General features: G+C 44.1%; 1 long non-coding RNA gene across 1 annotated transcript in view; it reads left to right on the top strand.

Moving 5' to 3' along the window:
* Positions 1-19,625, top strand: part of LOC130863334 (uncharacterized) — a 29,641-nt gene extending 10,016 nt beyond the window's left edge. Inside the window, exons 2-3 of the long non-coding RNA XR_009055722.1 lie at positions 17,000-17,032; positions 19,567-19,625. This is a non-coding gene — a long non-coding RNA (uncharacterized LOC130863334). The remainder of the gene's footprint in view (positions 1-16,999; positions 17,033-19,566) is intronic.
* Positions 19,626-23,097: the final 3,472 nt, after the last annotated feature.

Genomic DNA, 23,097 nt, shown 5'->3' with positions numbered 1-23,097 from the left:
AGTGGCAAAGTGACTTTCAGATGTGATTAAGATTTCCAAGTGTGGAGAATAGTATGGATTATCTAGTTGAGTCAATGAAATTGCATGCTTCCTTATGGAAGGGAGACAAGGTCATAGCCAAAGAGAAGACAGCAAGAAGATGCTACTGAACCAGTTTTGAAGACAAAGGACGGCGCCCTGTCCAAGGACAAGGGGCAGCTTCCTGAGCTAGGAGTAGCAAATTCTCCCGTGAAGCTTCCCGCACTCTGACAGTACTTTAATCTAAGCATGATGATTCTGCGTTTAGATTTCCAACCTTCAGAAGACTTTTGCTCTTTCGAGCCAGTACATGTGTGACCATTTCTTGATAGTAGCAGAGCCAGACACAGGGGCCCTGTATTACATTTAACTTCCTGCAGACTGTGAGGTGATTCTGTCAAATTACAGAAAGCTGGTCAGCAAGTCATCCCCAGATCGAGATGACTCTTGCACACCTAAGACCTCACATTTTTCATTCAGTTGAAATTTAGTTTGAAAATAGTATATTTAGACTCCTCAAAAGCATGCTCATAAATGAGAACAGCCTTCAGCTTTCCTTTCTTACAGTAACTGTCTTATATCTGAGATCTGGACTTTTAAAGGAGCTGAGAAGTGCAACCTCTTTTATTGTTACATAGGATTATATTTCCTTAAAGGCTTTACAAAGTCTATCTGTGCGGATAGGAGACAGGGACACTGTCACATGCTCGCGTTTGAAAGCAGATTTTTCACATCTTATACATGTTCTGAACTCATGCTGGGGAATTCCATTTCCTGATGTCATTTATTCAAACTTTCTCCAACACACTACACTAAAACAAATCTATAACATTCATCTCTTTTATATCTTATCTGGCATGAGTTATCCCTACTCTTCAATTTCTACTATATTCCCTGGTGACATCTCTCTCTTTTATCTGTTCTAATCTTGGGAGTACTTAGCTTTTGGTTTAGTTAATCTTCCTTTGATTTATAGTCCCTTCTTCAATTTTCTTAATTTTTTTGTATTTTGAGGTTTATTATTCCTTTTTGTTTTAATTGAATATTTGATTTTATTATTTTCAATCATTTGATTTCAAGTTTATATGTAACCACTACATTTAAAAAAATGAATAAAGTGAACTTTTTAAAAATAATTGTAGCCCCTCAAGCTCACGGAAATGTTATTAGTCTGCTCCTTCTGCCATGTGGGTAATGTCTACAACTGAACTCATCGTTTTCCCTCCTCATAAAATGAGTCTTCTCATCTCAGAATTAAAACAGCTGGTGCTGTGTAGTGATCAAAACAGAAATTCACAGAATCCTAGTTCAGGAAAGAACTCTGCTAGCTCAGTTATTTATTTACACCACACACATACACACACACACACACACACACACGGCTTCTCTGCACCTAACTCATTTAATAGCCATGACTGGTTAGACACAGGAAGGCCTCTTTCATTCATTACACTTGAAGGGGACTCCTGCACAGTCGAGGTTCCCTCCAGACCCCTGATTAGGCACAAACCACACCAAACACCTGTGTTCGCAGAGATCCTTTACTGAGCAGGGAAGAAAAGTTAAAGTGGCAAAATTGTGCTGCTATGAAAAACGCTACAAAATAGTGACTTTAGTCAGATAAGTTTATTCTCCCTCAGAAAGATAAGGAAGCAGTCTGGGTCAGTGAGACACTTTAGTTCCGCGAGGTCATTCGAAGACACAGCTCCAGTCTTTTTGCTCCATTACCTCAGGATTTTTGTCCCGTCTGTCTGTAAGCGCCAGTCTGGGTCGCCGTCAAGCTTGCAACACAGTTAACGCGAAGGAGGAGCCGGAAGTGGAGCCCATCCAAGTTTCTGCTCTGGCAGGGGTGGCAGTTGCGCACCTTCCCACTCTTCCACAGCGCAGACACCTCGCTCTCTCACTTGGATCCTGAAGCACCTTGCTTTCCAGAAATGAACTTTTAACTTAGGCATAGAAAAATATTCCAACAAGCCCAAATTAAGGGCTATCGTGCCCTCTACATTTCAATAACGTCATGATCTCAGAAGACAAGAGTTATTTCAGGTCAAGGGAGACTGAGGTCATGTGACAAGTAAATGCAAGGCATAATCTTAGATTCTGATTCTGGGGAACAAAAACACAAATAAAAACCAATCACAAGGCCTGAGTAGAAACAACAGATTAACAGGTCCTCATTAATGGCCCTGTTCTGGTAGTGTTTTACGGCCGTTTGATTGCTTGCTTGTTTGTTTGTTTAAATCTCTCACTCAAACCTTGGTTCTGAAATCCAGACTGTTTAACGGAAGTCTCTATAAGGTGACTGTAGGCATTTGAAGCCTACCATTCCCAAATCTTGGGGAAATCTCTTTTTTCAAAAGTCTTTTCTGGCCATGTTGCAGTGGTGCACGCCTTTAATCCCAGAACTTGGGAGGCAGAAGCAGGTGGCTCTCTATGCGTTCTCAGCCAGTCTGAGCTACAAAGAGAGTTCCAGGACAGCCAGAGCTGTTACACAGAGAAACCGTCTTGGAAAAAAAAGTCTTTTATTCATGACTAAACACCACCACTACCCATGCAGTCACTAAAAGCCCACACTGTGACAATATTTTCTATACACAACCTACTAGTAAAATTTGCATATGCATATCTCAAATCCATTTGACTTTCTCAGTCACATTGCTGTGGCTCCAGTCTGAGCCACCTCATCTCTTCTGCAGTTTGTTGTAATGATTTCTTAATTAATCTTCCTGCTTTGACTAGGCCCGGCACAGTCATTCTCTGAACACGAGTATATCTGATCTCTTTAAAACATGAGTGAGCTCCAGTTCCCACCTGGCTTAAGGTGAAGTAAGTTTTATAAAATTCCTTCACCCTCCCTTGCCTTCAAGCACCCTATGCTCCGCCTACTCCCTCCACCCCTCTCCAGTATCCAGGTACATGTGTGTGTTTCTTTAAGAACTGGGGTTAGTTTGCTGCAGTGGAAGTTCTCTGCCGTGTCTTCTCCATTGCCTAGGTTGTCCCTCTGATTGTCATGTCTTCTCCATTGCCTAGGTTGTCCCTCTGATTGCCTGCATCCCTTCCTTAGCTGTCACTTGACTAATTCTTTGTCCTTCTTCACATTCAGACTTCCGATCAAAGGTTAGCTTCTTCTAGAGCAGCGAAAACCAACAGACCATCAGAGAACACAGATATTTACATTAAAATTCATAACAGTAGCAAAGTTACAGTTATGAAGTAGCCATGAAAATAATTTTGTGGTTGGGGGTCAACACAACAGGAGGACATGTGTTAAAGGGCTGCAGCACTAGGAAGGCTGAGAACCATTGCTCTAAGGCTCTTCTTAGCTCCCCAACTTTAAACATATCCTTCTAATTATTCTCACGCTCAGTAACCTGTCCTTCTTCTCCAGAGCCCATAGAATAATTCGTTCATTTGTTTGGGCTTATTTTGATTTTTGAGACAAGTCTCATATCCTCCTGCTTCTATCCTCCACCTCTCAGACTTGTGGTACCCTACCCAGTTAGGATAACTTTTCGCTGCAGTGCTGCGATCTGTATGGTATCGATGTCCTGCTGGACTAGGAGCTGAATGAAACCTCTAGTGATTTGAAGGAGAATGGCCTCTGTAAGCTCATGTGTTGGATATTTGGTCCCCAGCTGGTGGAACTGTTTGTCAAGGATTGGAGGAGGCAAGTCCTTGGGGAAAGGTTGTGAAGTTTCAAAAGCTGGCATCGTTCCCATTTATCTTTCTGCCTCGTGACTGTGGATCAAGATGGAAGTTCTCAGCCTCTGCGCTAACAGCATGCCCGCCTGCCTGTTGCTGTGCTCCCAGCCATGATGCTCAAGGACTCGGCCTCTGAAACATAAGCCCCAATAAACTCTTTTATCGACAAGTTGCCTTGGTTACAATGTCTTATAATATCAGTAAAAACAATTAGACAAAAGCAAAATTCAGGTCCTTTATGTCTCCCTTTACATGTCAGGTGCCTAGCTTACCCTCACTCAACATAGGTTCCTGCATTTGAACAGGGTCCCTGGCTGGGACAGAAGGCTGGGAAGAGCGTGGAATATTTAGGATTTGATGTTTCACTGCAAGAAATGGGTCACTGGGGATGGACCTTGAGGCTTTATAGCCCAGCCCCTCTTCTTACTCACCCTCTGCTTCCTGAGCACAGATGTGAGGTGACCAGCAAGCTTCCTGCTCCTGCTGTGTCATCTCTGATTGCTGCCATGTCTTCCCCCTCCATGGTGGACCATATGCCTCTGGAACCATGAGCTAAAATAGTCCTTTCTCCTGAGTTGATTTTTTCAGGGGCATTTATCAGAGCGACAAGAAAGAGGTTTAAGACCGGGAGCAATCACATAACTGGATGCCTGTGCTGAGAAGTTCTGCCACCCTTATCACTGGGACTAGAAAGCTCCAGATCTGATTCTCTAAATAAAACGTGAAATGTGAGTCCCACCCAGGAAAGCTCAGCTCGAGCCACAGTTAGTTCTGTGGCTCACATGCTGCTTGCTGCCTGCTCCGGAGCACCCGACTAGATTCGCTTTGTGATGTAGTGTTTCCAGCTGTAGAGGAGGTGCTGTTCTGACGACCTCACAGGTAGAGAGCACCCATATTGCTTAGTAAACAAGGTGACAGAAATCGGCTAGAAGGTGTTTTTAACATGAACTGAGTGACTTCAAACCTCCGTAGGTCATTCTTCTAACCATCTCCCCCGAGAAAGAGCGGACTTTTCTATCATCAGAAGTACACGTCAGCCTTCAGCATAAGCCACAATCTCTGGGTCTCAGAACTATGTTCACCAGCAGATTCTATAGTAAAATTTGCCACATTGCGCACATGCTTCAGGCAGAATATTCTGGGTGGAGCTGTGGTGGAAGTTCATCCACAGCCTCCTGAATTTTGGAATTGCTGTGTACTGAGTGATCTGGCCTTAAAATAATTTGGCTTTGAAGATTTTGTTGAGAATACATTAGCTCCAGAAGCAAAATGAGAAGGAATGAGGATATTTCATTTTAAGGGTTTTACTCACACTCTGGAAATCTGGTAATAGAAACAAATGAAGTATTGAGGCTTCCAGCTTTCACCTTCTTGTCACTCGCTGACAGGACTTCTGGGGTAAACCTCTTCAGTTAGCTGAGCCATATAGTCCAAATGAACAGAGTGCTACCATGAATTAATGTAAGCACTATCAGAAAGGCCAATGACTTGGTCTTTCTTTCCTTGAGAGATATCCCTGATTTTAAACATAGCTTTTAAACTTCAAGGAATTAGCAAAACCAATAAGAAACCTGGGGGAGGGAAGGATTAGGAGAAGAGAAACAGCTAGTATGGGTTGACACTGTTTTAGTTGCAATAAATATTTTTTTTTGAAACAGGGTTTCTCTGTGGAGCCCTGGCTGTCCTGAAACTCACTCTGATCAGGCTGGTCTTGAACTCAGAGCTCCACCTGCCTCTGCCTCCTGCGTGCTAGGATTAAAGGTGAAGAAACAATTTTTAAAACAAACGGGTTAAAGGGGAAAGAGATTTGCTAGAAAGACATTCATGTGACTGAAGAGTTAGACAGGAGCCAAGTTGTCCCTGGCACCATCCCGGTGACTCACTGGGTTACCATTCCCAGGTTCCCCACCATCTCAGTCTAAGAGGTAAGGTGTAGAGACTGGCAACCGTGATTCACAACCTCCTCAGAGAGAAGAGGGGTAGATGGGGAAACAATGTGCTCAGTGAGTCATCAAGGAAGAAAGAAAATGCCTCAAGGAAGAATTCTGATTAGCCCAGTTTAGGTTAAATGCATGGCAGGGAACTGCAGCCCTGGGAATATGATGGCCAACCTGGATGATTTGCGTCTCCTGTAGGACCCTGAGACAAGGAGGTCTGAATGTCAACTCCACTCAAGTGCAAGGAAAGCATGGGCAGGGGAAGGGCATCTGCTTCCTCTTTTGTTAGCAGAAGAAAAGATGGAAAGGTGGCTAGGCCACACCTGGCTCTTCACATCATTCTATCTAAGAGGGGCACGGGAAAGGAGGCAGGGAGAACTGGCTGTGGAAGAGGGAAGGTCTTATAGTCAAAATTAAATTTTTCTTCACTTTATTTAAAGTGTAGAATGACTTTTTCCTTTATTTACAGAGACATGAATATATATTGAAACTAGAAGCAGAAAGATTCCCACACAGAAGTTACATGCATACAATTTTATTTCATCATAGTTTTTAAAAGAAAGGCATTTGGGCAAAATAAAGGTCTTAAAATAGCCATGTCATCATCTTTGGAAACAGTGGCTATGCCATCTTACATGACAAAGAAACTTTTAAAATTTTGCTTAGGGTACCAACAACATGCAAGACAGAAATCACCTCGAGGACTCTCTCCTGGCTCTGGCTAAAGAAGGAAAATGAAGAAATAAAGTCACAGACATATGATGTTGTGGGTACTGAACATGGGAGAAGAGTTCTGGAGTTAGGCCACACAGATGACCTTCTTGGAAAAGGCAAGGAGACTTTATCTGCTAGAGTAGAGCATTCAGAAAGGACCCTGGTCCAGCCAGGCAGCGAGGAAAGAGTGGAGCAAACGAAACTCTCACCCACAAGAGGCCCAGACCTGGAGGACACCATTGCCAGGGCTTCCAGAGGGCTCATGCAACCCTCCCCCCCTTTAAAGTCTATCCAACATGACTAGTGAAATTATTTATTGGGCATTTGAACAAAGCAGAGAGAGGCTCTTGTTCTCAGGATGTCCATCCTCTCACTACAGGTCCCAGCTGACTTTCTTACAGAGAAAATTCTCTTCTGAGAGATAGAGGCTATTATTATCACATTTTACCCAGGTCTTGAGCCTGACTCTTGGAAACCCTGGAGCCTGGCAGAAGAAGGGCAGGTCTACTTGTCTAGCCACAAGTGTGGATTCAGACTTCCATAGTTCTTTCTTGCCCTGTTGTAGAAAGACAGGACAATTATGCAAGCAGGAGGAGAGGAGCCCTTCACAGGGAATCTGGCTGAGGTCTCTTGCCAGTAGAGGAGCAAGAATTCTACAACAATTAACATCCACTGTAATCCTGTATCCTTTCCTGTGGACACTTCCAACTCTTCAGGAATCCCACCAGAAAGACCATTGCTCTCAGCTTATCACACTGTTCTTGATCCACCTCACTTACCACCTTTATCAAAATAAAAGTAAAAAAGGCATTGGGCTCTCAGGGTAGTTGGAGCAGTATGAATCAACATGCCTTCAATGGATGCCTGGATGGCTTGCTTGGCTTAGAGCCATCCTAACAGAACTCACCTCTCCTCCCCACTATAGAAGAGTCAGCAGTGAGCACTTTCTCCAAGGGATGCCTGGACACTAGACAGATGATATCAACCTTTGCAAAGACACATGGCAACAGAGAATGAATCCCTTAGTACTGCACATACTTTATCTCTCTCTTTCCTTTAAAAAATTGTTTTTTTTATTTTATGTGCCCACATGTATGTGTGTGCACTACATGTGTGCATGTGGGTGCTGGAAACTGGACCTCTGTCCTCTGCAAGAGCAGCAAGTACTCTTAGCTACTGATCCATCTCTCTGACCCCATTGCCTTCCTTTTTGTTGTTGTTGTTTGTTAGTTTTTTTGAGACAGGGTTTCTCTGTGTAGCCCTGGGGGTCCTGGAACTTGTTCTGTAGACCAAGCCGGCCTCGAACCCCACCCACCTCTGCCTCACAAGTGCTGGAATTAAAGGCACATGCCATCACTGCCTGGCTTCCTTCTTAAACTGAGCACAGTAAACCATTCCCTCCAACCCCTAGGCCTTTGCACCAGCTGTTCTACCTCCGCTTCAAATGCCCTCCTGTATGGGAATTCAATCCATTTCATTCCTGACATTTGGGGTGACCAGCCCTATGAGCATGCCTTTCTCTGGATACGTGATCAGATAAAATGGAGGAGAGGGCACATGCATTCTCTCTCTCTCTCTCTCTCTCTCTCTCTCTCTTGTGGGTGGAGCAGGAGCAAGCCTTGCAGCTGGTCCTCATCGCCTGTGGACAGAATGGCAGAGCAAGGGCAGCTGGATCAGCAGCTGCATCTACCTTGTTCTGTATTCGTGAGTTTTTCCATAGCATCCCCTAATAAATTAATGACCAGACTTTGCGGATCCTCACTTCACCCTCCCTAAAATTTTACAATTTCTGTTTGGTTGTTATCTGTCTCCTCACTAAAACAGCCTTAGAAAGAAAGGAATTATTTCTTCTTTCTTCACCCCATACCATCATCTAGAATCTGTGCGTGCTCACAGCCCGTGTGGGACTCACCTTGTAGAATAAGTAAATGGAATCTATCAGAGATAAGGTCCTAGGACCTACTGGATTGTCACAAAACTGTCTTAGTTAGGGTTCTACTGCTATGAAGAGACACCATGACCACAGCAACTCTTATAAAGGAAAACATTTAATTGGGGCTGGCTTGTAGTTCAAAGTTTTATTCCATTATTGTCATGGCAGGAAACATGGCTGCACACAGGCAGACATGGTGCTGGAGAAGGAGATGAGGATTCTACATCTTGATCCACAGAAACAGGAAGTGAATGTCACACTAGATTTGGCTAAAGAATTTGAGACTTCAAAGCCTGTCCACTAGTGACACACCTCCTCCAACAAAGCCACACCTACTCCGCCAAGGCTGTTCCTCCTAATAGGGCCACTGCTTATCAGCCTATGGGAGCCATTTTTATTCAAACCACCTCAATAACCATGCCCTAAGAAGGCCTGGAAATCAGCTCCAGTCAAGTGAACAAGAGGTTGGTCAGCTAAATTGTATCTCTCCCACTCCACCCTCTTTTCCTTTGTACCCCTGAACATCCCTCCCCTTCTTTCCCTTGTACCCCTAAACACTCTCCCCTCCCCTTATGCCCCTGAGACCCCAACCTGCCCTCTTCTTGTACCCCTGAGTACTCCTCCTCTCCCTCCCCTGTACCCCTGAACACTTCTCCCTTCTGTTCCCTTGCACCCCTGAACACAGCTCCTCTCCTTCCCCTCCCTCCCCTTGTACCCCTTGACAACCCTCTCCTCCCTCCCCTTGTATCCTTGAACACCTCACCCCATCCCTTCCTCCCCTTGCACCCCTGAACATCACTCCTCTCCCTTCCCTTGTGCTCCTAAACAACCCTCCCTCCCCTTGTATCCCTGAACACCCTACCCATCCCTCCCCTTGTTCCCTTGGACACACCTTCACTACATACTAACAGGCATCGTCTGCTTTGCTCTTTCCATGAAGGCCTAGAGGTGCCTTGGAGCTGAGGCTGTGCCTTTCATAGACCCATGGCTGTAGCTCCTGATATGGGACAGGGACCAGAGGGACATCTGTTAAATGATTTCTCTAAAGGGACAAAATTGTTGAGACTTATCACATGCACATTACCCAAAAGACATATAGTGAAAGCTGTAGTCAATAAATAGGTTATCACTGAATCCATCTTCATTGTATATCTGGAGAAGATTTAGAAAGTCTCCCACTTTGAGTCTCAGTTTCCCAGCCTACTAAACAAATGTCAACACTTCAAGACTTTCCTGGCATAGAGTTTGGACCATAATACAGAGAGACCTACTCCTCAGTACTGTAATGAATGCCATCTGTGGAAATCCTGAAAGGCCCCAGAGGTCTGAAATCACAAAAGGTTAACACACAAGCATTCTAAGTTTTTGATTAAAAATGTATTTACTTGTCAGAATCTGATGAGGAATTTAGAAAGTGCTCTAGAACATTCGTAGGCCACTTTCTGCAGTAACAGATAATAAGTGCATACACACTCCTGAATGCATGAACATACCTGTTCACTAAGATAGCAGTGCAGACACACACAGTGCCTCTAACCATGAAAACTGTGCTGGCAATTTAGGGAAAAAGAAGAAAAAGGAAGTGTGTTGAATTAACAGTGAAGAGTGCATGGGATCAATGAGGGGCAGCTGCATGGCCAGAGTATGAAGGTGCGGGCAACTTTCACAACCGCTAGGTGCGTCTGGAAGCCCCGGGCTGCAACTCACGGTTGGTCTCTGTGAGCAGCTTCACGTTTCTCTCCTCAGAAACTGACCTTTCCCCAGTAGTCAGTGCAGGCTTGGGCGGTGGGGCTTTCAGGGTTCATTGTGTGGATTATGATGTTTAATTGACATCTCTGGATTTTGAGCCTCCCTGCCTGGCACAGAGTCAGTTTTCAAGAAACAGAACAAAGGAACACTCAATTTACTAAGGCATCATATTAAAAAAAAATAGTGACAATCACCATCTTGAGGTCTAAGGATGAGAAATGCCATTCACTATCCCATGTGTACCAAGACACTTACTTCAATTTATAAAAAAGATAATATGGAAAAAACAATAAAGATTAAATCTTACTGTTTTTCAAAGCCACAAGAGAAAATGATAAGTAATACTATGACTTTAATATAATTTTAGATGAACAAGAAACTAACTAAGCAGTAAAAGCACTTTAATTCCTACTTCAGATTCAGGAAAATACATTATGAAATCTTTCATTTCTTGCGGAAAAAGAACTGTTAATGTAATAACTCAGGAGTATGTCCCAAACTTCCACAGTGAAATGAGCCCATCTTGTGGCCTTTTAGAATATTGCCGCTCTTTGATTCCGTGTTACTGGTTAACTACAGATGTCAAGGGTGGACCCTGCACAAAGTAGCAAGCTAACTAACTGCTGTGGACACAGAGATAAGAATTATGGGGGGGCGGGGGAGTAAAAGTTTTACCAGCGTTCATATTAACCTGGAGAAGAGGCAGACATGTAAGCAAACAGAACAGTGAAATTGCATTGTTAGACAAAGGTATAAACTTCAGTCACTACACCACAGGGCTGAGGGAGGCGTGGGTCCCCAGAACGTGGGTCCCCAGAACGAAGCTGATATACCCTGCTTCCCTAAATACTAACCCCATCACCAAAGCGCTTGTACTGTTAGAGAGTGGATTAATATTAATTTCCAGGCTCCTGTTTCACAAAGAAGAGCCATAGAGTTTCTTCACCGAGTGAGCCCACAGAAACCCGAGAAGTCCGTAGCTCAGAGTGCACCCACTGGTCCTTCCCAACTGGCTTCCTTTGTGTTCCCTGTCAGTAAGTAAGTAGGTTTCTTTCTCCCTGTGCCCACTCACGATCTTAGCTTTCAGGAAATAGAGAGGCGAATATTTATTTTGAGAACGTAAAGGAAATGACAAGGAATATTTAATTAGAAAAGAGAGGAGGCAAGAACCCCATCATTTAGAACTCGGTGGCTTGGAGGACAAACATGGAATCAAGGAAAGGAGATGACCTGGCTCAGAGCCTCTAGGGGAAGGGGCACTTTCTGTCTCAAGCTCCAGGGAGGTATCATTATGCAGAGAGCCATCGGGGAGTCAGCCAGCTAGGAAGCTCTGAGATGGAGGTGCTGGGATAAGAACCCACAGCAGGGAAAGCTGCCCTCTCGTCCTGCAGTTACATGACAAGCACTCGGGCTGGCTTACATGGACGATGTAATGGAGATAAAAAAGGATCTTCTACCATCAAGGGCAAGTCAACAGCAAGAGGAATCAGAGCCAGTTCTCCTCAGCCTGGAAGTAAAAGAGAAGATTTTCAGGAAAGTGGTGGGCAGTGGGCCCTAGCGGAACACAAGAAGTAAAATAGATGAAATGCATCCCAGGTGACAGAGCCATACACATCTAAGGAAGAACACACTGGCCAAAACTGAGGGTGCGATGTCATGGACCCTGACATCTCCATCTCTCTGCTCTCTGTGTGCAGGGCACAGCCTTCACTTGCCTGCATTTAGACCCACATGTCACTCTACAGAGATTCTCCCTAAAAATCAGTCTCCCTTAAATAGCAAAACAGAAGGAACTAAGGAAAGGCTGAGTTTTTTAAGTTGTCCTTACATGATGTCAATGTGTCTGAACATGGGGTTTTATTGCAAAATCAAATTAAGAAATAATATCAGAGGATATAGGGGAAAAATAGATTTTATGTCAACATGGGTTCTTTGGTGGAAGAGTATAAGATACAAAATGGTTTTTTTTTTCGTTTTTCTCTTTTTAATCAGTTGTTTCAACAAACCCTTTAAACACCTATCTTACACCAAATGTGATGCAGATAACTGATCCAAACATGATTTAAGGAAAAAGGATTTCTTCTTTCCTCCATGGCTTTCTAATCTGGACACTAGATGACTCTTTGAACACTCTGCTCAGCAACTCTTTGTTGATTGTTATGTGAGCAGCCCAAACTGTGATGAGGAGCCGGACATTAGCAGCAGGACCAGTAAGGGTCAGCATTTCATCAAGATGACCCACACACTTGGAGCTGTAAAAGAAACAAGGAGACAACGACTTTATAACATCCTTCAGACCTCTAGGCTATCGTCACTCTCTCTATGATAAAGGTTTCGCATCAGTTTCGAAGTTAAGAGATTGTATGTCGGGCTGGAGAGATGGCTCAGAGGGTAAGAGCACTGGCTGCTCTTCCAGAGGTCCTGAGTTCAATTCCCAGCAACCACATGGTGGCTCACAACCATCTGTAATGAGACCTGGTGCCTTCCTTGCCAGCAGTACATTGTATGCCTAATAAATAAATCTTTAAAAAAAAGAGAGAGAGAGATTGTATGTCAAGTAGCAATGTAACAGTTTCATTCACAAATCCCTTTTCAACCAGTCGATGGTTCTCTTGTTCCCCCCATTAATTCAGTCCATTCATGAGTATTAGTTGTGGCTGCGTACCAAGTGAAGTATACCAGACGCTTGAGTTAAACAGAAGACCTGTCAGGTCCTACTGCGTGTTTTCTTTGTCCACCAGTCCCCCTCTCTAAGGAGCCACAGGACTCCAGACCTCTGCATTTCATTTTTTCATTTATTAGGTTCCAGCAGTGGTGGCACCCACCTTTAATCCCAGCACTCAGGAGGCAGAGGTAGGTAGATCTCTGTGAGTCTGAGGCCAGCCTGGTCTACAGAGAGAGTGCCAGAACAGGCCCCAAAGAGACACAGAGAAACCTTGTCTCAAAAAAACTAAACAGTGATTAATTAATTAACATCTTATTTAGCTCACAGTGTAAAGGTTCAAATTTAGCAGTGGGAAGTTCCATTTGTTTTGGCCTCTGGGAAAGGTGGAAGAAGATCATAGCAGAACATACTGTTAAGTCTGGAGTGTAGCCACCAGACCCTGGCATCCATCCCAGCCCCCAGATCTGGGAGTATATCAGTCATATGAGTGTCTGAATCCTAAGCCAGGAGGAAGACAGAAAGAATGGGCAGGGTTCTGCAGTCCCCTTTGAAAGCAAGTCCTCTAAGACCTAAGGACCGCCCTTAGGCACTACGCCCTAAATACTAACAACCCCTTCAAGCACCACTGCCCTGGGTAGAGTTGGCACATGGGATTTTGCAGGCAACAATGCATAAACTACAGCATTTTTCCCCTTATAGCAAACTTGTTCACCCAACCACCCACCTGAAGACTTATGTTCACCCAACAAGGAGCCAAGTTGCGCTGGCATCATACTAAACTCGGGGTTTCTATAGGGGGCTCCTGCCTGCTCTGAGTGACAGAAAGGAGAGCAGAACACAAGCCCTACTCAGAAATTTGTGATTGTTGTTCTCTGATAGAGCACCATGTATCCCTAGCTGGCCTTGAGCAGACTGTGTAGCTGAGGATGTACTTAAACTCCTGATCCTCTTGCCTTTATTTCCCAAGAACTGGAATTGCAAATGTTCACCTCCATGGCCAACCTGCACAGTGCTGGAGATGAGACTGGGGGCCTTGTGTAAGCTAGGCCAGTGCTCTGTCAACTGCGCTGCCCTACTCAGATTTTTCCTCAACATCATTTTAGAGTTTCTGTTACCACAAAAGACTTAAACTATGTAGGATAGGCTTCTCTAGCAGAACCAATAGAATACGTAAATATTATAAAGACAGATTTATGGGATTAGCTTACTCAGCATGAGCTGGATAGTCCAACAGTGGCGGCCTGGTGCTGGGGAGACCAACAGATTGACAGCTGCTCAATCCATGGAGCGGGATGACTCAATGATCCCAACCACATACTGAGAGCTGGCAGATTCCCAAGGGTTGCTGGTCCTCGGCACTTGTTGGAAAGCCAGTGTAGCCGTTGACTAGAGTCAGCAAAGATTGGTAGTGGTAGCAATGGCCATATCAGCTCAGCGAGAGGCAGAGGCAGGCGGCAGCCTTGCTCTTTCCTTGGACCTCCTCATGTCTAGGTGGTAGACGGGAACCCAGCTGAGGAGAGCTCTTCCTCTCTCTGCTAACCCTCAAAGACATGCACTGCAATGTGTCCCCTTCATGATTCGAGGGCCTGTAGAGCTGACGATGAGATTAGCTCCCACAGTCTGGGAAAGGATCATAGAGACCTTCTCGCTCACAGGTTTCCCTCTGCTGGCCTCTCCCCTCATCCCAGGTTTCTTAGTCCAGGTGCCCCCTCCTCCTGCATAACACAATTCTGTATCCTCCCTACTCTAAAGTTTTCAGGAGGATTCTGCTTAAGTCCTCCAAGATCTGAGTGTTGTTTATTTAAGATAATCTGTTAAAATTCAGAAAACCCTTTTCTTCTTGAAGTGCGATTGCAATCCAGCCTGCAGGAGTACTGCCCCCCCCCCGGGAATAATGTTGTTGAAATATGTCGTTTCATTATTATAGGTTTGTCTTGTTCCCAAATCACTGAATGGGTGAAGAACCTTAAAATACAAATAATTTCAGTATAGAAGAGTAAGGAACTCGGCTTAAAATCTCTGAACCCTGTTGCTTACACTTGGATAATTACTTTAAAAATGTTAGTCTCTCACGTAGCGCTACAAGTGACTTTTCAACAGAAACCAGATCTGTGTTCATCCCAATTGGGTTCTCAATTAATGAAGACATGGTCCTTGCCCTCACGATACCAGACTTCCCAGACAGATAATGACGCAGCCGCGATGTAGTACGCTCCCATCTGTAGCAAGCGCCTCCTGAGGATGTTTGAGTGTGCCTGAACTCAGAAATGTGTGCAGAGAGGGCGCCCCAGAGGAAGTCGTAAACGAGCTGGGGTCTGGGCGGTAAAGAGATGTTAGCTGATAAAGCACTGGCAAAGGACTGTAATTGAGGCTCAGACTTTGGGTTGCTTTTGAAAGGCACAGAAAGGCATTGAAGTATATAAACAGGGGGCTGGGGACCCTTTAAAATGCCACAATGTCATGATAAAGAATTTACAAATGGAAGTGTCTGGAGGTGGGAACAGCTGTGAGGAAATGTTCCAGCATTCCAGGCAAATGCGCAGCACATCTGGCGGCCTGAGCTGAGGCGATGGCCGTGGAGATGGGCAAGTGCACACTCCGGTGTCATAGAACCGGGTAAGGGTGAAAGGCGCTTAGGGGGTAAACTAGGTCGCTTGTTCGGGAAACCAGGGGTCGCTAATGACGGATGAAAACCTGTGGAGATGCCTCAGAACAATCCCCAAGTGCTGTTTGGATTCCTGGTACATCATTGCTTCCTGCTCATTTGCACATGCATGAAATTCACTTTCTAATGTTTCTCCTTACTAGCGACAATCGCTTTACCATTTTCAGATCTGAATAGGGTTAAGACCCTAACCCTGTCCTTTCCCATCAGTTAGATAGGGGCAATGCTTTTCTCTCAAGTGCTATACTGTACATATTTTTTATTTTGTGCTACATACAGTCTCTGTCACACTAATTACTTCTGCCACTGAGGTAAAAAGGCAGCGTAAAACACATAGAGGGGACTGGAAAGATGACTCGGCAGTCGAGAGGATTCTTCCGGAGAACCTACGTTTGGGTCTCAGCACCACAGTGGCAGGCTTGGAACCAACTGCAACTACATTCCAGGAGCTCCAGCACCCTCTACCAGCCCCTCGGGCACCACCACACAAGTGGCAGGTACACAAACACATACACACAAGTCTTAATTGTAAATGTAAATTAGGGTCTGAAGGCTATCTCAGTAGATAAAGGTTTTAGTATCCAGGGATCTACACTGGCCTGCCCTAGAGGTTCTGATGAGATACGTTCTCAGCTGTAGCCACTAAGAGCACCCCCATGCACATTCACTATATTCCTATGAGTCTGTCTGTGTATGTGTGTCCTTTTCCTTCCCTCCCCCCTCCCCCTTTCCTTCTCTTCTGCCACTTCTGTCCCCAGGGACTGATCTCTGCCCACTTCTCTCTCCCTTTCTCTCTTTCCTCTTCCAATAAACCTCCCCTGTGAGACCTGATGCATGGCATGACTTCTCTTTGTGGCATTTTTAAATAAATTACAACAAAAGGTACTTGCCAGTAAGCCCTATGACAACCTGTTTGGTCCCCAGGAACCACTCAGTGTAGGGAAAGAACACATTCCCACAGGTTGTCTTCTGAACTTTTTGTTTACAGTGGCACATGCCACCCTCTCCCCCAAGTAATTAAAATATCATCCTAAAAATTATATATATAATTTATATACCTCGTATACACACTATATATGTACTATATATATACACATACACACACATATATATGTAAAAGCTGTGTTCCATAAGATACTTCAGGTTTAGTGCTGCAGACTGAACCCATGACCTTGGCGTGCTAAGCATGTGCCCTACCATTTAACCCCCCACCCACCAACAAAGCTGTCTACAAAATTACAGTATGGGCGGGGTTTGGCCTGTGTACAGAGGGTGACAAACCCCGATCTAGACTTCTGTCCCCAGTATATCCTGTACCATCATTCCACACGCTGGACATGCTTTCTCTTAAGAAGGCAGAAGATCATTTCTTCATTTGGGGAGAACAGAGAGCAAAGCAATATCACAATGTTATTGAAGACTGCTGGGCTTCCTGAGGCTGCCTTCTGCTCCTATCGTCAAAGGATGCTTCTGTGTTACTATCCAAGCCTTGTGTTGTTTAAAATCACAAGATAAACAGAACCTCATTGTCCTAGGGGCATCTTAACACTGTGATTCATATCAAGATGGAACTTGAGTAGAATCATTACTATCTTTTTTTTTTTCTTTTCACATAGGTGTTTGAAATCAGAACTATCTTGGCATGCAAGGTAAGAAAGTCAAAGGGTGTGATTTCCCTGTGTGTGAAGGCCAGAGGACAGCCTCAGGTGCTGCTACTTAAACATTGCCCACTTATGTTTTGGATACAAGATCTCTCATTGGCCCGGAATTTATCAAGTAGCCTAGACTGACCGGTTAAGAAGCTCCAGGAATCAGCTTATCCCCAGCTCCCCACAATGACATCACAAGCACGTGTTACCACACCTGGACTTTTTTAATATATGGACTCTGGAGCATGAACTCAAGTTCTCATCCTTGCAAAGCAAGCGTTTGCTGACTGAGCTCTCCTGGGGCCCTCATAGTACAGCTTTTGCTTCTGTTGAAAATCAAGTCAAGATCATTGCAGAAATCCTGTACCCCCCCTCAGTTGCCAGCTCAAATCTGTGCACACACCCTAGACCATGTGCCCATGCTACAAACTATCGAAATCATCCCGGTGCTTTATTCCTGAAGACACAGGGATTGAAAACTGAACTGAGATCTGGAATCTATCTGATTCTATTGTTTCCTCCTAAGCAGTCGCCAGTTCACAGCAAATAGCAGAATCCTCACTCTGACCTGCTGACAAGGCACAAGTCAGTCCCTTCCTTCCCCAGGCTTGTGTGTCTTTTGCCCTTTACCTCCGGCCTGGAGCACATTTATTTAGAACAAATTAAATTATCACAAATACTTGAAATACTTAACTACTTGAAAACACACTATGAGAAATGTAAAAACACCATCAACACAGTAGGCATTCACACTTCTTGCTTTTTAATTAAAAGGAAAAGCTCAATATATAGGTTATAACTTCATCAGAGAATAATAAGGTGTAAACTTGTAGCCATCTAAAGTGGAAAGACCGTGAGGACCCTGTTGTCATAGCTATGAAATAAGCAAGCATGCACCAGATCTGTGCAGGAAGAGGAGCAACATCTACAAAAACAGATTCCAGTCCCGGCCCCAAACATCTAGCCTGAAACGGTCACAGTCAAGTTCTTATAATAATGTATGAAGCATGGAACACAGTAGCAAACATGACATTGTAGTTCTGTGCATCAAGAAGAAAAGGTATAACTGACCTGAGATTTAATTCCTTTAAATTCAAAGGCCAGGCCTTTCCTTTATGCCTCCTTGATTGATTGCATCACTGGAGGGAATTATCAATTATATTATCAAGTCTCTTAAAGGATCCGTTTTGATTAGCTAATAGCAATAAACATGGTGGGGGTGGTGTTTGAGACGGAACTTCTCTGTTGGAGACAGGACTTCTCTGTTAGAGACAGGGTTTCTCTGTGTAGCCAACTGTTCTAGAACTCACTCTGTAGACCAGGCTGGCCAAGCAGATATCCACCTGCCTCTGCCTTCCAAGTGCTGGGATAAAAGGAGTGTACCACCACACCTGGCTACAACATTTTTTAGTCAAATATTTCTTTAAAAGTTGAGAAAATAAGAAAGTTGAGCCTTTAATATACTAAATGCCTTATATTTCTGTCTCACTAGAATAATTCATGTGGTTTATGTTGGCGTTACTACATTTCGAAATATTTCAGGGAAAAAAAAAACAAAACACCAAGGAAGGATTTATTCTAACTGTACTTCAAAGTATTGACACTTGGAAGAACTAAGATACAGATTTCAAAGCTAATATGGCTTACACAAGTACAAATGGATGAACCAGGATTTCTAGAATTTGCTATGAAGCAGATGGCTTCATAGAAGTACATCATTAACCTAACACTCAAGAGACTAAGAATTGCATAGATGTGTTTTCCAGTTGTTTCTTTGGAATACTGCTTTCATAGAATTCTCTGGGTACATGAGGTAGGATTTAGATTTGCACAGTGTACTGATTGTTTTGTCAACTTGACCCAGACCTAGACATAACTGGGAAGGATAAATCTTTTTTTTTTTTTTTTTTTTTTTGGTTTTTCGAGACAGGGTTTCTCTGTGGTTTTGGAGCCTGTCCTGGAACTAGCTCTTGTAGACCAGGCTAGTCTCGAACTCACAGAGATCCGCCTGCCTCTGCCTCCCGAGTGCTGGGATTAAAGGCGTGCACCACCACCGCCCGGCAGAAGGATAAATCTTACATAAGATTGGTGTATTGGTAAATATGTGGGATTATCTTGATTAGTTATTGATATGGGTGGTAATAATTGATTGTGGGTAGTGCTCCCACTGGGCAGGTGGTCCTGGATGGTCTAAGAATGTAAACTGGGGGCTAGAGAGATGGCTCAGTAGTTAAGAGCACTAACTGCTCTTCCAAAGGATCTGGCCTCAATTCCCAGCACCCACATGGCAGCTCACAACTGTCAGTAACTCCAGTTCCAAGGAATCCAATACCGTCATACAGTCAAACAAATGTACATGAAGTAAAAATAAATTTAAAAAAAAGTAAACCGAGCAAGCCAGGAGGAGCAAGTCAGTAAGCAACTTTCTTCCATGGCCTCTGTTTCAGTTCCTGCCTCCAGGTTCTGTCAGCAGGAAGTAGTCATAGAGAAGATTGTGCATTGCCCCTTATCAATTATTTATTATCAACAAACAGGTTCCTGCCCTGAGCTCCTCTCCTGACTTTCCTTCATGATGGACTATGACTGAGACATGTAAGTTTACATAAATCCTTTCCTCCCCAAGATGCTTTCTGTCATGGTGGTGATCACAGCAATAGAAACCCTACAATACAAAATCAACTGCTAGAATGATGGGCTATGCAAGAAATTAGGCCAAATCCAAGAGCAGCCTCTATGTGTGATCAAAATAATCTTTGAGAGCCAAGCTTAGTATTACATGTCTTTAATCTCAGTACTCAAGAGGTAGAAGTGGGAGGATTATGAGTTCCTGAACAGCTTCATGAGATGCAAACACACACACACACATGCACACACACACACACCCTTGAGAGACCAGGCATAGTATCACACACCTGCAGCTACTCAGCAACTTTAGGTAGGAAAAGCACTTGACCTTGGAATTTGATACCAGCCTTAGCAACATAGTTAGACTACCTCTTAAAAAATATCCTTAGGATGGGGCCTGGAAAAGATGGCTCCATGGTTAAAAAAACTGTTTCCTGAGAATCCAGGTTTAATTCTCAGCACCAAAATGGCAGCTCACAGGGAGTCCAGTCCCAGAGAATCCAACTTCCGGTCCCAGCAGGCACTGCACACATGTGGGTACACAGACATACATTTAGGCAAACACTAATACATATAAGAAAAATAATTAAAATCTAAAACATATTATTTGGGGCCCCAGAATGTGGTGCAACTGGAAGCATGCTTACCTACTGTGCACAAAGACATGCTTTAGATTTCCAGCACACAAACCTAGCATGGGATACATGCCTGTAATTCCAGCACTCAGGAGGGAAAGCAGAGGGAGCAGAAATTGAGGTTCATTTTGACGGTTATATAGCAAGTTTGGGGCCAATGTGAGATACAAGTGACCCTGTCTTTGAAAAACAACAACAACAACAACAAAACAAATTAGCAAACTAAAAGCTTGGATTCTAGAGTCCAGAAATAAATCTACACATCTGCAGCCAGTTTTCTCTTTGCTGATAGTATTACTGTTAATTTGTTAGTTTGTTTGTTTGTTTGTTTTCAGACAAATCTCACTGCCTGGAACTCTTGGCAAGCCTCCAAAGTGCTGGGATCACAAGTGTGAATTTTGACAAAGGCCCTGAAAATACCCAATAGGCTAAGAGTGGTCTCTCTACCAGTGCTGCTGGAGAACTGAATAGCCACGTGGTCAGAGATGGTCTTGCTGCAGTGGGCAGTTGTCAGCGCAGAGCTGTACAGCTGGTCAAAATGCTGAGAGAGACTGGGTGTCCAGCCCTAACTCAGACACCTTTGTCAGACACACACACACACACACCAAAGTCAGGGACCGTGACAGAGAGGAGGCTAAAAGAATGCGAGAGCTGGAGGGCGGGGAGAAGTGCTGAGAAACGCTAGCTTTACAAAATGGCAGAGCCATTGTCCTCATGACTTCACAGCAGCCAAGGCTACCTGCACAGATCAATCCATCCAAAACTCTGGCATAGGTGTGGGGAGACATTCTCCAAGCGCCCCCTGATGTTCAACCCCTTGTTGAAGAGCAGATGATTGTGCTTGTTGCTTTTATTATTCTTTACTCTTTTGGGGACCTGCCACCCACTCCCAAATCAATCACATACAGTCTTAGTCTTTCTTATAAATGGCCAGCCTTAGCTTGACTAAGCCAGCTTTTCTTATTTTATCCCAGCTACCTTTTGCCTCTGGGCTTTTCTTTTTCTGACTTCTGTAATCTAACTTTCGCTCTTACTCCAAGGCTGGTTGTGTGACTGGGTGACTGGGCCCTAGAGTCCTCCCCTCCCTATTCTCTTGCTCCTCCTCTCTTCCCAGATTTCTCCTCCTATTTATTCTCTCTGCCTGCCAGCCCGCCTATTTCTATCTCCTGCCTAGCTATTGGATGTTCATGGCTTTATTAAACCATCAGGTGTTGTAGACAAGCAAAGAATCACAGCTTCACAGAGTTAAACAAATGCAGCATAAACAAAAGCAACACCCTTTAAAATAATTTTCTACAACAGATGATAGCTACTTGAAAAGAGAGAGCCACTCTTTTCTGGGGTGTGGCCAGAGGTAGGTTTCCATGCTGTACTGGATGGCCCCATACCCATCCACATAGGAGCAACAGCAGTTGTACTTGGGTGTTATCAACACAATAAAAATAAAGAGAAGATATGAACTTGGGAGGAGGACATGTTGGGATTAAATGAGGGGAGTTTGAGGGAAGAAATGGGGAGATATGAGCATAGCTCATTACATGTATCTATAAAAATATTTTAATTTAAAAAGTATATATTAGTAAATGAAGGAATTTGTCAGGTAAATTGTCTAATAATATAATCAAAATTGATTCTTTTCCAGAGAGATTTGTGAGACTACATTACTAAATTGGGGGGTTATTGTTTCACGTCACAGATGTGCCCAGAGGAGCCTGAGATCTTGGTCCATTTCTAGTTTTAATTTATTAGGCTTATAATAGTCGAATTCTTAAGGGAGTTCCCTTGATAAACTAATAGCTTGCCTAGTAAGGCATTGGAAGGACTTCAAGGAAGATTAAATATATTAAATTTGTTAACTGCCATTTAGACGGCTTCAGAAAATACAATTAAGCTTACACATGGGACTCGCTGTTCAACTGACTTAGTCTATCCCGCTGGGTTAAATGGAACAAGCCAGTTAGCCTCTAAAAAGGGCTTATTTTCATTTCACATAAAATTAAACTTAGAAAGTTTGTAAATAAGTTGCAAGTTAAATAATTAATAAAAGTTTTATAAATATTCAAAGTGCATTTAAGTTATATAATCCTTTCTATGGTCAAAATAAATCTTGAGCAGACAAAATTCAGACTGAGAAAGGCCAAAGTTGAAATGCGCTGTATGCAAGAAATCATAATTAACTCTCAAAAATAAAATGAATGAGCCCCAGTCCACATCACAACAATCAAAGCTCCCGGTCATGCCGTGTGACTGGCGGCAGGAACAAGACTCAACCAAACACCGTCTGTGGTCTCTAGGCCGGGACTGCAACAGAGCCAGATCAGGATTTAACCAGGAGCCACCGGGGACCCTAGCCTCTGGCTGTGACACAGCAACAGCCACAACTCCATGTCATGCCATGAGACGGGAGGAGGCGGGTCTAAGCCAAGTGCCACCTGGTGCCATTGTGGTGAGAGGCACAGAGTAGGGAGGGAGAGAGAAAGGCGGGCCGGTTCATGGGCTAGGGAGAGAGGCAGATCTGAAGAGGTGAGCATGTGAGGAACAGGCTAATGAGAATGACCTACTCGACACTTGAGTCCAGGGTCATTTCTGGGCCTGAGCTACTTCCAAGGACCAATCTTGGTCCAAAACCCTGAAGTAGCTGAGGGTGCATGAGGTCTGTGGCTCTTGTCACCCCTGATGACTGCACAGAAGGCTGTGATCTGGGCTGCCACCTGGAGGCAGGTCGCTGCCATGGGAGCCGTGCCAATCTGAGTGGCCTGCAAGGCCATGGTGACATCTGGGTCTTAACTACTGCCAAGGACCATG

Source organism: Chionomys nivalis, chromosome 21, assembly GCF_950005125.1.
Source record: "Chionomys nivalis chromosome 21, mChiNiv1.1, whole genome shotgun sequence".
NCBI lineage: Eukaryota > Metazoa > Chordata > Mammalia > Rodentia > Cricetidae > Chionomys > Chionomys nivalis.
This window is presented reverse-complemented; position numbering and strand designations above follow the sequence as displayed.